The sequence below is a fragment of the Balaenoptera borealis genome (genome assembly GCF_965194805.1).
Source record: "Balaenoptera borealis genome assembly, chromosome: 5".
In the NCBI taxonomy this organism is placed as follows: Eukaryota; Metazoa; Chordata; class Mammalia; order Artiodactyla; family Balaenopteridae; genus Balaenoptera; species Balaenoptera borealis.
In genome coordinates, this window is record NC_138862.1 from 56,034,918 (window position 1) to 56,053,966 (window position 19,049).

Here is a 19,049-nt window from a genome sequence, read left to right on the forward strand (position 1 = left end):
CAGAGTCAATGCAATCCCTATCAAACTACCAATGGCATTTTCCACAGAACTAGAACAAAAAATTTCACAATTTGTATGGAAACACAAAAGACCCCAAATAGCCAAAGTAATCTTGATAAAGAAAAACAGAGCTGGAGGAATCAGGCTCCCTAACTGCAGACTATACTACAAAGCTACAGTAATCAAGACAGTATGCCACTGGCATAAAAACAGAAATATAGATCAGTGGAACAGGATAGAAAGCCCAGATATAAACCCACCTACGTATGGTCACCTTATCTTTATAAAGGAGGCAAGACTATACAATGGAGAAAAGACAGCCTTCTCAGTAAGTGGTGCTGGGAAAACTGGACAGCTACATGTAAAAGAATGAAATTAGAACACTCCTTAACATCATACACAAAAATAAACTCAAAATGGGTTAAAGACATAAATATAAGGCCAGACACTATAAAACTCTTAGAGGAAAACATAGGCAGAACACTCTGACATACATCACAGCAAGATCCTTTTTGACCCACCTCCTAGAGAAATGGAAATAAAAACAGAAATAAACAAATGGGACCTAATGAAACTTAAAAGCTTTTGCACAGCAAAGGAAATCATAAACAAGACAAAAAGACAACCCTCAGAATGGGAGAAAATATTTGCAAATGAAGCAACTGACAAAGGGTTAATCTCCAAAATATACAAGCAGCTCATGCAGCTCAATATCAAAAAAATAAACAGCCCAATCCAAAAATGGTCAGAAGACCTAAATAGACATTTCTCCAAAGAAGGTATCCAGGTTGCCAACAAACACATGAAGGGATGCTCAACATCACTAATCATTAGAGAAATGTAAATCAAAACTACAATGAGGTATCACCTCACACCAGTCAGAATGGCTATCATCAAAAAATCTACAAACAGTAAATGCTGGAGAGGGTGTGGAGAAAAGGGGATCCTTTTGCACTGTTGGTGGGAATGTAAATTGATACAGCCACTATGGAGAACAGTATGGAAGTTCCTTAAAAAACTAAAAATAGCACTATCATATGACCCAGCAATCCCACTACTGGTCATATACCCTGATAAAACCATAATTCAAAAAGAGACATGCAGCACAATGTTCATTGCAGCTCTAATTACAATAACCAGGACATGGAAGCAACCTAAGTGTCTATCAACAGATGAATGGATAAAGAAGATATGGCACATATATACAATGCAATATTACTCAGCCATAAAAAGAAACGAAATTGAGTTATTTGTAGTGACGTGGATGGACCTAGAGTCTGTCATACAGAGTGAAGTAAGTCAGAAAGAGAGAAACAAATACCATATGCTAACACATATATATATGGAATATATAAAAAAAAAATGGTTCTGATGAACCTAGGGGCAGGACAGGAATAAAGACACAGACATAGAGAATGGACTTGAGGACACGGGGAGGGGGAAGGGTAAGCTGGGACAAAGTGAGAGAGTAGCATTGACATATATACACTACCAAATGTCAAATAGATAGCTAGTGGGAAGCAGCCGCATAGCACAGGGAGATCAGCTCGGTGCTTTGTGACCACCTAGAGGGGTGGGATAGGGAGGGTGGGAGGGAGATGCAAGAGGGAGGGGATATGGGGATATATGTATATGTATAGTTGATTCACTTTGTTATACAGCAGAAACTAACACACCATTGTAAAGCAATTATACTCCAATAAAGATGTTAAAAAAAAAGGAAGTCATAGGCTGGCTATGGTTGTCAATAGCTTCCAAGGAGCTTGAAAATATTACCTCAGATGTTTTTTATATGGAAGCTTCATGACAGTCGTGGTACAGTTTATGTTTTGGAAAATTGTCTGGTAAGAAGAGACAATGGTGGTCTACAATGGATCAGCAAATAGGAGTGAGTATGCTTTTGTGTGTGTGCAGCTTTTCCTCATTGGAAGAGCACGATTCCTCCCAAGTATCTGTGGATGGCTCAGAACAGACCCCCGCTGGCTGTCAGCAGAGTCCTTGGATCCTCCTTCCTAGGGCTGCTGCAGGACGGAGCGCCCAGCCACATTCTCTTGTCTCCTTCAGAGCTTTCTTACCTCTGGGACCTCCAGGGGTACAGTAAAGGGAGGGCTCCCTACTATTTCTGAAGATATTCTCAAAACCTTTATTTCTTGTCCAGCCAAATGAGAAAATTTTTAGGACTACTGAGCAGAAATGGTACAAAGACCTCTGTTAACTGTTTCCTCTGAAGTCTGTTTGGGGAAATTTCCAAGATATCTTCCCAACACTCCACCCCCTAGTGATCCAGGTATCATTATGGGAATGAAAACTTGAGGATGAGGCCCACGAGTCTGTGTTTCAGATGTCAGCCTGAGTTCAGCACCAGATGTCAGCCCGAGTTCAGCACCAGAGGGTTAGAAATACCAGGGCCCTTGGAGATGAACAAATTCTACCCCATTGTTCAAAAGACAACTCAGTCGAAGACTAAGACAATTGTGGCTTACCTCGGGTCACAAATGAGTGACCTTGTAGGCACAGAGCTGGGAGTAAACCCAGGTCTCTCTGTTCCTCCTCATTGCAACTTATACGATGCTGTCCCACTTCTTCGAGCCCAAATGAAATCTGAGAGGTGGGATAAAACGCGTGGCCTTTGCTAATTTTAGGTACATTTCACATTTCAGTGGGATCATTGGTCGTAAAAGATGGAGGTCCAGAAAGTTATGCAGCCAAAAATTTTTATGCAATGCTGTAAATATAACCATAAAATAAAATTGCAAAGGGATTTCTTTCTCTGGATGCAAGACTGCCTGAGACCAGCAGAGAATGAAGCTGCACGGCTTCGGTTTCACAGGTTGTGTTCTCAGCAAAATGTTTCCAAAGCCAGATGTCTGGCGAAGGATGTTGGCTCTCTCTCCTCTCCTACTGGGTAACTGATATTTATTATAAAACTAAACAGGAGCATATGGGGCTTGGGGAAAAGAATTCTGACAACTGCTAGTTTCAATGTTCAATTTTTCTCAGTTCGTCTCCCCCAAGCATAATCCTCATGGATGTCACATTCACTGACGTACTCCTCTGTGATCAGCCTCCATTATTATCATTTTGTCTCTTCCATGCCAAGCCCTGCCCAAGAGCTCTGAGCCAGTTATGAGGCTTCAAAGCTGTGTCAGCAAATATAAGGACTATGAACTACTGTCACCTGCCCAAACCTGGCAGTCCTGTCTATAGACCAGAGTCTAGGAGTTGGTTCTCCTCTGAGGGGGCCCCTCCTTCTTCCTTGGTATTAAGAATTTCCAGCCCAGAATTAAGGGAAGAATTTAAACCACTGGCTCTTTCTGAAGCTTTCTGATGCCAACCAAGACATCTGGGATGTGACCTCACCACTCCCTGTGGCATCAAGTTTGGCACAAGACTCCATGATGTTTGAGATTTCTTTAGTCCTGACAGCCTCCAATTTTTGTGGGCCCTCTGAGTTGTCACTCATCTCACTCTTTTGCCAGCCAGCAAGATAACAGTTCACGCTTGCATAAATCTGGCAAGGGCCCAGGATATTTGGGCGAGGGGGTGCTGCCACTCTTTGTTGGTATGGAGCCCTATCCACTTGCTCTTTGTGGGGTCTGGCCTGGAGATCTGGGGCTAGGGTTGGGGGGTCTGGGCAATATGTAGATCAAGAGCTGGCAACCTGCTAACCTAACCTAACCCTAGCTTTCAGAGAGATTTTTCATCAAGGTCAAGGGCACACATGGCATTTAGAGCAGGAGTCCGAACCCAAAAAGGCAACAGTTGAGCAGACCCTGGGACAAAGTGAGTGGTAAAAGCAAGACTGGGAGAAAAGGATGAAGATCTAATAACATAAAGGAGCAAATTTCTGTTAAGGAGCTTGGTTTGCACCATATTTTGAAAAAAATTAAACTAGCTCACATTTAACCCCAGGGTATTTCACATTCAAATCCAGATTTCCATCTCCTCTTGAAGCACCTTGTGGGTCTGGAGCCCAAATAAGGGAAGACAATCCCATCCAGAGCTTTCTTTCCAACCACTTAACTTATCCCAAAGGAAAATGCTCATTTCAGGTTTGCATTTCTTGGTTCTTGTTTTCCATTTTCTTCACAAAGCATTGAGTGGAGTACATCGGACACATATTATCCTTTCCTCTGAGGTTTCTCCTGAGGAATGGTTCATTATTTAAACAAAGGACTAGTACTTGAGACACAGAATTCTATCTGACATTTCTGATGCTGCTTCTATTTCATGCTATGGTTTTGCTCCCCAAATCCTTCCTCCAGATCACACACTTGAGCCTGCTCTTGGTGGAGAAATAATGTATAAAAACCCATGTTTGACCTTAGTGTCACCATTGCAGGGAACCAGAACAGGTTTTCGAAACAATTTTTTTTAAAGGACCCCTTTTAAACATCCCTTACACTTCCATGATAGTTGTCATACTCTCCAGTATCCAGTAAGAAAATATTTTCATATTCATTTATCAAAAGAAATATTTTATTGAGAGACTATTAAGGGTGCAGGATACGGGCTGCCAAAAAAATAAACATAGTCTCTGCCTTCATAGATATTATCGTCTAGTGAGGGATAAAAATGTTAACTATTAAAACAGTGATTCACAGAAATAACTGTATATTCACCACTTGTTAAGGATTAGGATGAAAAAGTAGAGAGGAATCTCCCCTGTGGAAATGACATTTATGTGACTTGAAGATGAGCAGAACTTAGCCTGGGGTGGAAAGCTAAATGCAAAGAAGCAGCCCCTGCCACAAAGAGGTTTCCAAACTGGTACAGGCCAAACTGGGGTGGGAGGGAAAACTCACTCAGATGTAACTCAACTGGTTAGAAAACCATTTGATGGAACTGGATTTTACATACCACAGCAAAGGGCCTATCTGGTTCTTTTAGAGTACTCAGAAAAGGTACAGGATCTGCTTGAGATTTCATCCTGACATGGAGAAAATAGACACAGAAATGAAGGTCTGAAAGTCCACGGGAGAAAGAATAGAATTGCATGATGATTTTAGCCTGTCAGGTCCTGCTCATTCACTAAAAGAATTAGGAAAGATTCTGTTTGTTAAATATCTGCATTTAGGAAGCATTCCCTGGGTACCACGTGGAGAACGGCTTAGAGGGGAACAAGGGTACTTTCAGGGAGACCCTTAGGAGGATGAGTAACCTTGGGGAAAGATGTTGAAGTCTGAAGGAGGGTGACAGCAGGAGGGTTGAAAGAAGTGCAGACATGTGAGATGTAAACAGTAATACATAATAACAAAAACTGCTTAGGAATTTAGTGATACCTTTAAGAGTTTGTGTTTATTCTATCGTTATCCTTACATATTTGAAAAACAGTAAAACACTTTGTGGTATTTTGAGTCCTCTGAGCTGCAGCTGCCAACATGGGATTAAACTCACCAGGATTTTAGTAGGGGAAAGGCCCCAGGAAAGGAAATAGGGAGGCGGCCAGGAGCGGGGTTGGGGGGCGGGGGCTGTGATTTGCAATGCATCTCTGACCCGGGGTGAAGGAGGGAGAGAGAGAGAGAGAGATAGGCGGCATCCTCACAGGCAGGGTAGGTGTCAAGGGGTCTTTGAACTGAAGCTGGCCCAGCAAGGAGCCGGGTCTCCCAGGACTGGGTCTGGGAGACCCAGACCTTCATCTCCTCACTGCGCTCAGTCTGCTGGGAGGAGCCCGTGGGAGGCTCAGCCTGAACCCCAGGCACTGATGAATTTCCGTTAGCGAATGGGGTTCTCCCTCCATTCCACTCCTTGGAGGAGTAGGTCTACGAGGGCATTCTCGGGGCTGCCACACCCTTAAACAGGTGCATTTTATTCATTCAGGCTACAGGTAGACCCTGAGGTTCTTAGGGAACCAGGATCTCTACAGTAACTCTGACGTCTCTCCTAATGCAGTAACTCAGAGACTCACAGGTGGGAGATACGGAAGCAGAGTAGGTACATCTCATGGTTTCCCACATTTGTCTTTCCCAGGTTTCTCTTCACTTAACACCTCTACACATTCTCCTCTTGTCCTATAAATCCCTCTCACTTCTAGTACATCAAATTCACAAAACTTCCTCTTTGTACGAAAAAGTTTTTTCCTAATTTTCCATTCTCCAGCATACTTTCTCATCACTCTCCTCCCACCCCGACCCTTCCTCTCTGCCTTGCCACTGTGTAGTCTTGTATCTCTCAGTCTCTCTCCCTGGCTGCTGAAATTGTTGGATAACATTAAACAAACAAACAAAAAAACCATGTGGCTCCATCTACTAAATAGTGAAGGTGAATGACTTCTACTGACCTTCCTGGAGCTCTTTAGTCGTTTCTTCTTGATAAGTTATGGCATGTCCCTCAAGACTGCCCTAAATTCCCTGCAGTCTCCTCAAATCCCAAAATAACCTTTGATTCTACCTCAGGAGCTGACATCACTTCCTACTCTCCTTGCTGTGAGACAAGGGGTACTTAACTTCTCAGGATCTTAGTTTCCTTATCACCATGATGGGGAAATAATGGTTCAAGGGCTGTGATGAGGATCAAGTGGGCTATTTGTGCAAAATTATGGCAGTTTGTTAGTTATTATTACATCTATTAATAAATTATATTATTGCATTATTTTCCTCTTCTGAATCACATTTCAGTAAGCCAAGTATTGGTTAATAGGCTGTTGGGCCTGAGTGGACTTATTTTGAAGATAGAGAAACAAACTCTTTGCATTGTCAAGGTGGTTAGTTTGGTTTGAAAGGTGAAGCTTCACCATGTTTTCTTATTCTAGTATGTCTCTAAGACTAATATAATTAATAAATCACACCCAAACTCGTACCGAAATAATAACCTCATACCCAAAGACAGTCTCTCTTTCCAGAAATTATTGCTAAAATGAAATGTTTCTGATCTTTACATTCATGTGGTGTAAACAGTAGGAGAGTCTAGTCGCATATTTAACTTTCAGCTTTCCTCTATGCTCACATATTGTTTACTTTGGGTTTTTTAAAAACAAACTTCATTATTCAGTGTTGGAAATGACAACCATTAAGCTGATTCCTACTTCAGTTTTTCAGCTGTTGCTCTAGTCACCTTAAAAATTAGCTTTTTGTCTTACGGATGAAACTCCCTAATTAAAACCAGACTCTCCTCATTTGGTCTTATTCTTCCGTGCTTCTCTCAGACACATTTTTCTTCTATTTATAGTTTCTACATTGTCATGAGGAAAGAGCAGCAAACACATACAGGGAAAGGGAAAATATTGATAAGGTCATTCACTCCCCTTCTCAGTCTGCTTCCTGGGTTTGAATTTGAGTTTGAAATTCGAGCTCACCTGTTTAGTTCCATTCTAGGTCTCAGCCCTGCAGTCAGAAATAACGTGTTTTTGTTGATTGATGCCTTTATTAGTTTGCTCAGGCTGCCATAACAAAGTACTTAAACAACAAAAATGATTTCTCACAGTTTTGAAGGCCAGATGTCTGCGATGAAGGAGTTGGAAAGGTTGTTTCTTCTGAGGTTTCTCTCCTTGGCTTGTAGATGGCCGTCTTCTCCCTCTGTCTTCACATGCTCTTCCCTCTGGATATGTCTGTGTCCTGATCTCCTCTTCTCATAAGGACACCAGTCATACTGGCTTAGGGCCCATCCATATAATCTAATTTTACCTTAATTTCCTCTTTCAAGGCCCTATCTCCAAAATAGTCACATTCTGAGGTCCTGGGGGTTAGGACTTCAACATATGAATTCAGCCCATGATACCTATTGGAGGAAAGCAGGAGGAAATGTGTTTTTATTAAAAATTCATAGTTGCTATTTTTTTAACATCCTTATTGGAGTATAATTGCTTTACAATGGTGTGTTAGTTTCTGCTGTATAACAAAGTGTATCAGCTATACACATACATATATCCCCCCATATCTCCTCCCTCTTGCATCTCCCTCCCAACCTCCCTATTCCACCCCTGTAGGTGGTCACAAAGCACAGAGCTGATCTCCCTGTGCTATGCAGCTGCTTCCCACCAGCTATCTATTTGACATTTGGTAGTGTATATATGTCAATGCTACTCTCTCACTTTGTCCCAGCTTACCCTTCCCCCTCCCCGTGTCCTCAAGTCCATTCTCTACGTCTGCACCTTTATTCCTGTCCTGCCCCTAGGTTCATCAGAACCTTTTTTTTTTTTTTTAAAGATTCCATATATATGTGTTAGCATCCGGTATTTGTTTTTCTCTTTCTGACTTACTTCACTCTGTATGACAGACTCTAGGTCCATCCATCTCACTACAAATAGTTCAATTTCATTTCTTTTTATGGCTGAGTAATATTCCATTGTATATATGTGCCACATCTTCTTTATCCATTCATCTGCCGATGGAGTATGTAACATGTTGAATGAAGCATCTTTTTTTCATAATGTACTGTGATAAAAGTTTAATGAGATGCTTTAATAAAAATATATAAAGGTTTGTTTTGAATGCAGAAGGAGGACAGCAAAAATAGCAGAAAAGCTGGCTGTCCAAAGGGGGTACAATGTTGCTTGGGATGGAAAAATAAATTTGAAGACTTTTATTTGCTGACATAAACATTCTTTCACTGCTATTTCAAGTCTTAGAAGATAAAATAATGAACTATCTATGCTGAATAAGTAGTGTCCTTTAAATTTCAACCCAGGCAGCACTTGTAAGGGATACAGGGATACTGACAAAGAGATAGGGTGTTAGGGAGCCCTCTGCTGCAATTGGTATCCTCAAAAACTGAAAAAGATTCCAAATTAGTTTCAAATGATCTCACATCCTTTCACTGTGGGAAAGACTTTTCTGACTGCTTAAAAGGAATAAATATTAGCAAGACCTCTGAATGTCAAGTTCAATGTTTGCCTCCTCTCCTAGAAAAACATTTTGGTATCTCTGTCCCTGACTGGGATATCATCAACTTTGCATCTCTCATTTGACCGAGTATCACACAGTCCTCTTGAGGATTGTTATTAAAACATTTAATTCATAAAATCACAGAATCTTTTAAAAAAAAAGGAAGGATATTGAAGATTTAGGCCAATCCTCTCCTGGATTTAAATTATTCACGAGTAGAGTTTTTAAAAGATCAGATGGCGCTCTCTCAGCACCTAGTCACATTTACCATTGTGTTTGTACTACAATTCAACTTGTTCTGGAATATCTTGGTCTGATCACATTGCCCTGCATAAACCTAAAAAGCCTCTTTAACACTCATGATAAAGGTGGTCTATTGTTACTTACGTTAAATAGGTATGATTTGCATATTATGCAATTGAATTTAAGTAAGTCACATTAAGATGGGTTTGCAGCATTCCCAGAAGATAATTGTCAAATATTTAAATAAATAGAACACGTAATTCTTGCACTGTTTCTGTAAAAATCTCTTCTTCATCCAGAACTATGTCTGGTTACTGTTTAATATTGCATCTGTTGCAGCACTGCCCAACAGACCTTTCTGTGATGATGGAAATATCCTATAATATCTTTACTGTCTAATACACAAATTCAGAGAAGTGAGCAAGCCTTGAATGTCTCATTCATTCATTCATTTATCAAACATTGGCTGAGAGTCTAGTTTGGCCCGGGTAATGTGGCTGGACACTGGGGGGGGAGTACAATGATGAACAAGATACAGCCCCTACCTCTAAGGAACATGTGAGCTAATAACTCCTCAGACAATTGGAATAACAGACTATAGTTGGTTATGGAGGGGGCTGAAGAAGGACACAGAGAGACACCTAACCCAGCTAGGTGAGGGGGTTGGGATTCACAGCTTGGAGCACGCTTTGTATTTCGATGAATTATTCACGGTAGACATGACCTCATCCCCATTTTAAAAATGAGGAAACAGTCTCAAAGCGCTCTGTCATTTACCCAAGCCCATGTGAAATCTACTTAGCCAAATAGATTTAGTTGCAAAATTCATATGCTTTCTAAAAATGTCAATCAACATTTCTTCAAAGAAGATTTTCCAAATCACCCAACTTCTGCCTGTTGCTATAAAATTTTTAAAAAGGGATTTTCAAATAAGGTAAGAAGAGTGAGGCAACTACTGCAGTGTTCTGTGTTAAATTAAACACACGAATGATCAGTTAGTTAATGGTATGTGCTTAGACATATTATTTATAGTTGGTTAAATTTTGTTTGTTGTTATTCTGTCAAAAATTAGCACACATTATAAACTTGGTTAGAAAACAGTACTTCAACTTAAGTAATTCCACCTAACTTCTGTCCCTTCATACTTGTACTACTGACAAGTAAGTGAGTTTGTAGGGCTCAATTCTTGAGTTTTGCAAAGCTTTATGATGAAAAAAGTTATTAAAACAGATATCTTTCTTCAATGAGTTCCTAGAAACAGAGGGAAATTAAGCAAGAATCTAAAGGTAAATAGAAACCACAGATAGTGAAAACAATCTTTGAATGGCAGAAATCAAGTTTCTAAGAAAGGAAGGTGGGAGGAAAAGAGATGGAACAAGAATAAACATTTCTATTTTGAGCACCTGTAATGTTCAGAAAAGGAAGAGGAAAGGCAGATTGTCTGTTTCATCATCTGTGATGTCACAAACTCAGTATTATGACAGTCTAAGAATACTAACTACACTTATTATTATCTTTCACATTCAGCTGGATGGTTCTCACTTGGGGTTGCTCAAGCAGTTGTGGTCAGATGTTGGCATCCAAAGGCTCATCTGGGCTGGGTGGTCAGGAGGGCTCGCTCACATTGATGGCCATTTGCTGGGAGTTTAACTAGGGCTGTTAATTGCAGCACTACATGCTCTTCTTCATGGGCTTGCGCTTCCTTCAGTGTGGTGGCTGGATTTACAAAAAGGGTTTCACAAGAGCAAGTATTCTAAGAGACCAGGAGGAAACTGCAAGGCTTCTTATGACATGGCCTTGAAAACATATAACATCACTTCTATCATGTTCTATTAGTCAGATAAGTCACTAAGGTCAAACCAGATTCGAGCAGAGGGAAACTGATGAGGAGTGACAAGGTCACATTACAGAAGAGCATGCAACTGGACAGAGCAAACAAGAGATGCCTAGTAAGAAGGCAGATCTTATTACATCCACTTTTGGAAAATACAATTTGTCACAGTCTTCTATCCAGACATGACAATTCACATCCTCTTACATGCAACATATAATTACTCCCAAAGTCTCATCAGTCCCAAATCCAGATCTTGTCATTGATATCAAGTGCAGGGGAGGATGTCTCCTTAGCTCTGAGCCCCGTTCTTTAAGTACAACTCCTTGGGAACAGTTCTTCTTTTCTAACTTCTGTATCTTGTCCTCCACCCCACCTCTACCCTCCACCCACAGCTTACCTAAGCCCTTTGGAGTGGCAGTGCAGGTAGGGAGAAAGGCAAAGGGGGACAGACTGTTTACATCTACTACTGTCCTAAGAACATTTTGTCTTCTCTGGGCCTGGTGGATGTTTTTTGTTTGTTGTTTGTTTTTTAATTTATTTAATTATTTTTGGCTGCATTGGGTCTTCGTTGCTGCGCGGGCTTTCTCTAGTTGTGACGAGCAGGGGTTACTCTTAGTTGCAGTGCGCGGGCTTCTCATTGCAGTGGTTTCTCTTGTTGTGGAGCACGGGCTCTAGGCGCATGGGCTTCAGTAGTTGTGGCACGTGGGCTCAGTAGTTGTGGCACACAGGCTTAGTTGCTCCGCGGCATGTGGGATCTTCCCAGACCAGGGCTCGAACCCGTGTCCCCTACATTGGCAGGTGGATTCTTAACCACTGCACCACCAGGGAAGCCCACTGACGGATGTTTAATGCTGCCTCTTTCTCTGTGTGTACTTGGTGGGGGTCTTCAGTCTCCTGTACTGGGCTCCTCAAACTGCAGCTCTTGTGTCTGGGCTGTCCACTCCTCACAGACTCAATTTGCTGGTACCTCATTGGCCTCCTAGCCAGGTCTCTTGAGCAGAAGTTAAAATGAGGAGTGACTTCTGGCCTAGTTGAATTAAATAACACTTCTCCTCAGCTCAGATAATTCAGCCAAAATGATAAATTGGCTTACTTATTTATGAACAAAGATAAAGTATAACCAATTATCTTCCCTCCCATTTGTCCGACTCCAGTCCCATGGTAGAATGGTTTCACTGAAGGAACGTTCTTTCCCTTGAGAGAACATGTAGCTTCCTGGGCATCCAGGAAGGGTTAATGATTTATCCCAGACAACAGCTCAACTCTACAAGGCCTCATATCTCCTAACTTTCGAAGAGTTGGAGGAGTGAGTTTGGGTTTCCAAAAAGAAATAAATGTCACATTAACTGTATTGGCTCTGGTGTATGACCAGGACTCAGAAGTTTTACAAATTTTCCTTCTTCTGCTATTTCCCAAGTTCTTACACTCCAAACTCATGTCTTCCTGATCACTGCCCTCAAGGCTGCAATATCAAAGATTAGGATCATCTCTCATTGCTTTATTCCTTCTCAAGGTCCAGGCAGAAGACTGGGGTCCCATTATTACAGACTTAACTACTTAATTTAATGAAAGTAATTTAATAAATTAGAAAAAAGTGGAATTTTAAGCCCCAAACACTAAACCAGACACAGATGACAATTTAATTTCTATCTATAAAAATGTAATCAATCAGGAAGATAAAATGGTGACAAAAATTTAGATACTGATTAACAGAGCATAAAATACATGAAATTTAAAAATTAGAAATAAAAGGAAAATTGGGAAAAAGAGAGAAGACACTCGTCTATCAGAGGTTGACATTTCAAATGATAAATAATAATAATAATAATAACAAAGATATAAAGGATTTGAAAAATAGTTAACCCAAGTGATTTAACAGCCATGTGTATAGAATTTAGATGCCATGCTCTTTGATGCCTCTTGGCTTTAAGTCATACTGTTCCATTTGTTTGCAAAGCCTCTTCCTGCCTTCTCCATCTATTCATTTTAAGTCCTTTCTCAAATGCCAGTTTCTCAGTGATGTCTTCTTGTCACCAGGATTAAGCATAGCATCTTATAAATTCCTTTGTCCTACAGTTATTTCACTGTGCTTTCTAGTATAACTGGTTATTTTCAAGTCTGGGTTCTGCCGGATTACAAAGGCAGCAGTAATCTCATCTCTGTATCCCCAGTACTTAGCACAATACCTGGTGGCTGTGTTGAAAGAAAAGGTAGTAATGCAATGCAGGTACAGCCCACTTTGTCAGCATAAAGTGGGGGCAGCAATGAGAACATTCTTTCCCATCTGTGAAAGCCCATTAACAGAGACGAAGCAGAGCTGGGGGGAACCATGGTCAGCTCAGTGGTTATCCCTTTGAGGCCATAGCAGCCCATTACACTGAGATGTTTTAAATCCTTCTCAAAATAGTACACTTAACTGAAGTGCTCTATCATTTCCCACCTGTGAGGTAAATGGCATCAGAGAGCAAAGTTAAAAACGACTGAGTGGAGAATGTAGTAGGTTGAAGATATTTCAAGATTGGGGTTGACAAGGAGAAGGTATATATAGGCCCAACCACAAAGCAAAGTGTCATCCCCCTCCTGACTAAAGCACAGCATCTAGAAAAGCCACTCCGGCCTGTAGGCACAGACAGCACTGCTTCGTGTGCCAGTGTGGTTTGAGGTGTGCCACCCACGTCCCATCCCAGGAGGCATTCTGTGCAGCTGAGAATGAATTGGTCCAATAGCACTCCTTCCCCGCCCCCCAGGAAATGGGGCAGAGACTGGCCTGTCTGTGCATTTGCTGGGCTTAGATCCTGCCCTCCATCAGAGCACTGGGGCGCTGGAGTGGCTTTGGGGAGATGTCTCCTGAACTCTTGCTCGTCACAACTAGTACCCTGGGTTTGGAAAAGCTTCTGAGAAGCAACTTGTCACTTTGAGCAGAAGGGAAGACACTCCTCTGCTTGTGCTGTGCCAGGTCTTATTCAGCTCCCAGGTGTGAGCACCCCACTTACCTGCTGAGCTCCCTACTCAATCATGGTAGTGACTGATGGGAATTTTCATGAAGAAACTGATACAAAACAAGAGAAAAATAAACAGGGGCGCATAATAGCAAAAGCAGACTATAAATTGAAATTAATTGATTCATTTCAGAAGTAATTATGGAGGGCCTACTTGAGATGGACTCTTCCTAAGTTTCTCTGGGGAGGCTTTTCAGAAAAAGCCCAGTGGAACTGCTTATTGGAACAGAAATGTGTTTGGTGGTTCGGTATATTCACAGGTGAGCCTGCTGGTGAAGAATCAGGCCATAGCCAAATCATATCCTTGGGAAGAGTTTGTTCTTTGTCATTCTTCTTTGTTCTGATTCTTGTCTTAAAAAGCCTTGAGGTGACGTCCAGTATAAATCAATCCAATCCTGGAGCCCATATTGTCCAGCTTTGACAGCCAAAAGGTAATTTAAAAGATTTGATAGTCTAATCAGTCTCTCAATGGTCCATGTAAGAGGAAAGTCTATTTTAAAGCAAAGGCAAGCATCTTCAAAAATCTTCTTTTACCATCATCCTCCACTCTGTATCCTCCACCCAAAAAGTGTCTGTTCCCTTCAATTCTCTTTTTCCCATGCTCAACTCTCCCAAACTTCCCACCCCGTCCCCAACTCTCGGAGCAGATGCACACAATCCTAGTGCCATTTTAGTTCCATATTAGACACACCAATGGTGAATTCCCTGTCTTTCTCACTGTTCCCTCCCCATTACTCATTTCTTTAGAACCAAGGAGCGCCCAGGAGGTGACTTGAAAGGAAAAACATCTTTGGAATCCTTGAGAAAGGATGAAAATTGAGAATGAAGAAAGGTCTACTTCTCATGGGGAAAGACTTTATCAGAGCCTTGCTCCAGAGCTATAGCAGAAAGGCATTCCTCTCACTCCAGCCCCATCTAGCCATCCCGCCTCACCTAAAGGAGGTGGGGAGAGCTATGAAAGAAGAAACACTTGTGGAAGTCATCAGCCAGAGACACAGGTCCACTAAAAGGCTGAGATTTAATGGGAAGGTTATAGATTGCCTCAACACCCCCTCCCCGAACACACATACACCCCTTACCATCACATCAACAGGGTTCTAGTATAATCACAATAGATTACAGCTTAAAGACCTACAAGACACTGATTCTTTCTGAAGAGGAATACTTAGGGAAGACCAAAGTCAAGATGGGAGGCAAAAAATGAGGACACTAGAGAAATTTGCAGCCTCTGTCCCTATAGCTACAACAAAGATGAAACAAAGCCCAACTCCTAGCCCTATTAATGTAAATCCTCACACCGGAGACCTATTCAGCTGAGTTCCTGTTTCCAAATACAACATATATGGCTTTCAACAAGGCGTGGCAAAGGCAAGGAAAAACAGTCTGAAGAGACAAATCATCAGAACCTGACTCAGACATGACAAAGACATTGGAATTATCAGACAGAAAATTATAAAATAACTATGATGCATGCATTAAAGTTTCTAATGGAAAGAGTAGACAACATGCAAGAACAGATGGACAATACAAGCAGAGAGATAGAAATTCTAAGAAAGAATCAAGAAATGCTAAAAAGATTTGACACGGCTGAAGAATCAGTGTGCCTGAAGATAGTGCAATAGAAAATCCCCAAACTGAAATGCAAAGAGAATAGAGAATAAAGAAAATGGAACAGAATGTTGAAGAACTCTTAAGACAATTTTTTTACAGTGTAACACATATGTAATTGAAATACCTGAAGGAGAAGAAAGAGAGAAAAGAATAATAGAAATATTTGAAATAATGTCACTGAGAACTTTCAAAAAGTATGACAATACCAAGCCACAAATCCAGGAAGCCCAGAGAATACAAAGCGTAATACATATCAAAAAAGTACACCTAGATAGATCATTGTCAACCTGCATAGAACCATAGACAACGGGAAAATCTTGAAAGAATCCAAGAGGAAAAAAGCAAACAAAAAAATCCTACCTATTGAAAATCAAGGCTGAGAATTACGGCAGACTTGTTGTCAGAAAAGAGGCAAGCCAGAAGAAAATGTAATGAAATATTTAAAGTGTTGAAAGGAAAAAAATCATCAACCTGGAATTCTATATGTAGTGAAATTATCCTTCAAAAGTGAAGGAGGAATGAAGACTTTCTCAGACAAATTAAAATGGGGTGAATTCATCACCAGCAGACCTACTGTGCAAGGAATGTTAAGACTTTTTTCAGTCGAAAGGAAAATGATATAGGTCAGAAACTTGGATCTACATAAAGAAAGAACGTATTTTAGAGAAGGAATAAATGTAAGTAAAATAAAATTTTTTAAAAATTTTAATTGATCTAAAAAATAACTATTTAGAGCAATAATAGTAATGATGTATTGGGTGATTATAACATTATAGATAAACGAATGAATGACAGCAATGTCACAAGGGATGAGGAGGAATATTCTGTTAGAAATTTCCTGTACTACACATGAAGTGGAATAGTCTTATTGAAGGTAGACTTAGTTACAAATAAATATTGCAAACTCTAGGACAAACAGTAAATTTGTTTTTATAAAGTATAATTGACATGCCAGGAGAGGAGAGAAACTAGAATCTTATAAAAGATCAAAGCAGAGAAGACAGAAATAGAAGCCTCTGGCAATTAATAGAAAACAGTTCCAAAACTGGTTATTAATCCAAATATACTATATCCAAATATAGAACGATCAATAATCGTTCTAAATTTGAATGGTTTAAATTCATTAATTAAAAGACAGAGACTGTCAGGGTAGATTAAAAATACCCAACTATTTGTGGTTTACAAGAAATCATTTTAAATATAGACACCGGTAGGTTAAAAGTCAAAGGATAGAGAAAGATACACCATCATTAATTGTGATAAATGTACCCAGTGTAATGTATGCTGTTAACAGGGGAAACTGAGTGTGGGGCATATGGGAACTCTCTGTGCTATCTTTATTATAAATCTGTAAATCTAAAAGTGTTCTAAAATTAAAAATTTATTAAAAAGGTGGATAATAAATTATTTGAATGAAAAACAAAGCAAAACAGTTAAATATAAAATATCTTTGAATTAAAAAAAGAAGCTGCTCTGAAAAGTGCATCTTAAAGATCACAGCATCTCTTTAGCTTACTCTAAATGATAAACGGTAACCATGCGTTAGGCTATAGAATAAATAATTCAAAAACTAGTCTTCGGGACTTCCCTGGTGGTGCAGTGGTTAAGAATCCGCCTGCCAATGCAGGGGACACAGGTTTGAGCCCTGGTCCAGGAAGATCCTACATGACGCGAAGCAACTAAGCCCGTGTGCCACAACTACTGAGCCTGCGCTCCAGAGCCCACGTGCCACAACTACTGAGCTTGCGTGCCACAACTACTGAAGCCCACGCACCTAGAGCCTGTGCTCCACAACAAAGAGAAGCCACAGCAATGAGAAGCCCGTGAACCATAATAAAGAGTAGCCCCAGCTCGCCGCAACTAGAGAAAGCCTGCACACAGCAATGAAGATGCAACGCAGCCAAAAATAAATAAATAAATAAATTTATAAAAATAAAAACTAGTCTTCTATAAAATCTGCTTATTGTTCATTAAGAACTGCTACTAATTTATCCATTTATATGCATTTGAATTTCAGAAGAGAGAAAAAATGTTTAAATACATGACAAAATGAAGTTTTTCACAATATTTAAGTACAGTGTGGATAAGTCATTCTATAGTTTAGGACTGCCTAGGTTTACCAGTTTGATTTAGCACTAATTCCATTCTGTTGGTAAATGAACACTGAGCACCTCCTACGTTTGTGTAACTGGTTTAGGCATCATGGAGAATCACAAAAATGCATAAGAAATAGTCTCTGCCTTAAGAAGTTGCATAATATAGCTTGTAGTCCTTTAAAAACAACTTCTATATTTACCCTTTCCTACAAATCCAGATTTTTAAAATACCAGTAGACTCAGTAAATAAATTGGATCTTTGCCTCATCAGGTTTTGCTGGACAATGAGTTTGTGTGTTTCACCTGTAAGGGGGAAACAGTGTTGATTTCTTCTCAACCACAGGTTAGTTCATTTTACATTGAGCTAATAGTACTATTATTTTATTATAAAACATCAAATATATTTCCTTACCTGACTAAAATTATTTTTTCATTTTTCTTTCGGTCGTAATTAATTCAGTGTTGTTCAAATACATGGAAGTTCCTGAAAGAGCTGTGAAATTCCAATATTTATCCTTGGCCGCAATTCTCAAAATGATTGAATAGCCTTTTATTTTGTCTGGATGGTTTTAAGGACTTTAATCTGGCAGCTTTTTGGTATCACATGAGGACCTGGATTTCTGAGCAAAGTGATATCCCTATGCTGTGATCTCTTCCACCCAAACAGTTTTGCTTTTGTTAACAACAGGGCAATATTGAGCTTTTTGTATAAACATGGATTGCTAGCAATTTGTTTTGATATTTCTAATACAAAGTCTCCCTGATATAAGAAGGATAGTGGCACATAGGAAAAGTATATATGAATATTTACTGGAATAATTTAGCAAGGGGAGGCTCTCAAGTATAAAAATGAAAATAGGCAAAAGAGCCTTTTTTAAAAACTTAATTCTCCCCATAGTGAGAACAGGCTAAAATTGAAAGGGTTTGTACCAATGTATGCAAAGTACTTCAATAAGACTAAACAAATAGCAACTGTATATATAACACTTATATGCTCTTTCTTCTCCCCTTTTTGTCTAGAAATGTAGATGCTTAAAAATAATCACTTTATTATTATTATTTAGTAACTCTGCAGAGGTTCCTTGAAAATGATAAAATGATGCCAGTTAAGACTTAGTGGTGGGAAGGGGAGGGTTAGGAGCAGAGTGGTGGTTTCCCACAGGAAATCGATCCATCTTGCAGCTCATAGTAAAACTGACTTCAAGGGAAGGTTAATGAGATCACAGCTTGCTAATCATTCTGAAATGCATCATTTGCCATTTCCAAACAAGATGACAATTGCCAGGCAGCTTTATCTTGTAACACCAGAAAGCCTTAGTATCTTTTAACACTTCCATTGCACATTTATCTGTATGTACAGTTGACAGAAAGATTCAGAAACTGATTATATTAGCCAGCTGTGGGTTTAGTAGCATAGAACACTAACCTTACTGTAGTAAAAAAA

General features: G+C 40.0%; 1 protein-coding gene across 1 annotated transcript in view; it reads right to left on the minus strand.

Annotated features, from left to right (window-relative positions):
* Positions 1 to 19,049, minus strand: part of RETNLB (resistin like beta) — a 79,598-nt gene that overhangs the window by 18,550 nt on the left and 41,999 nt on the right. The window contains 1 exon segment of the mRNA XM_082394817.1: positions 7,421 to 7,716. The gene's annotated coding sequence lies outside the window, so the exon portion shown is untranslated.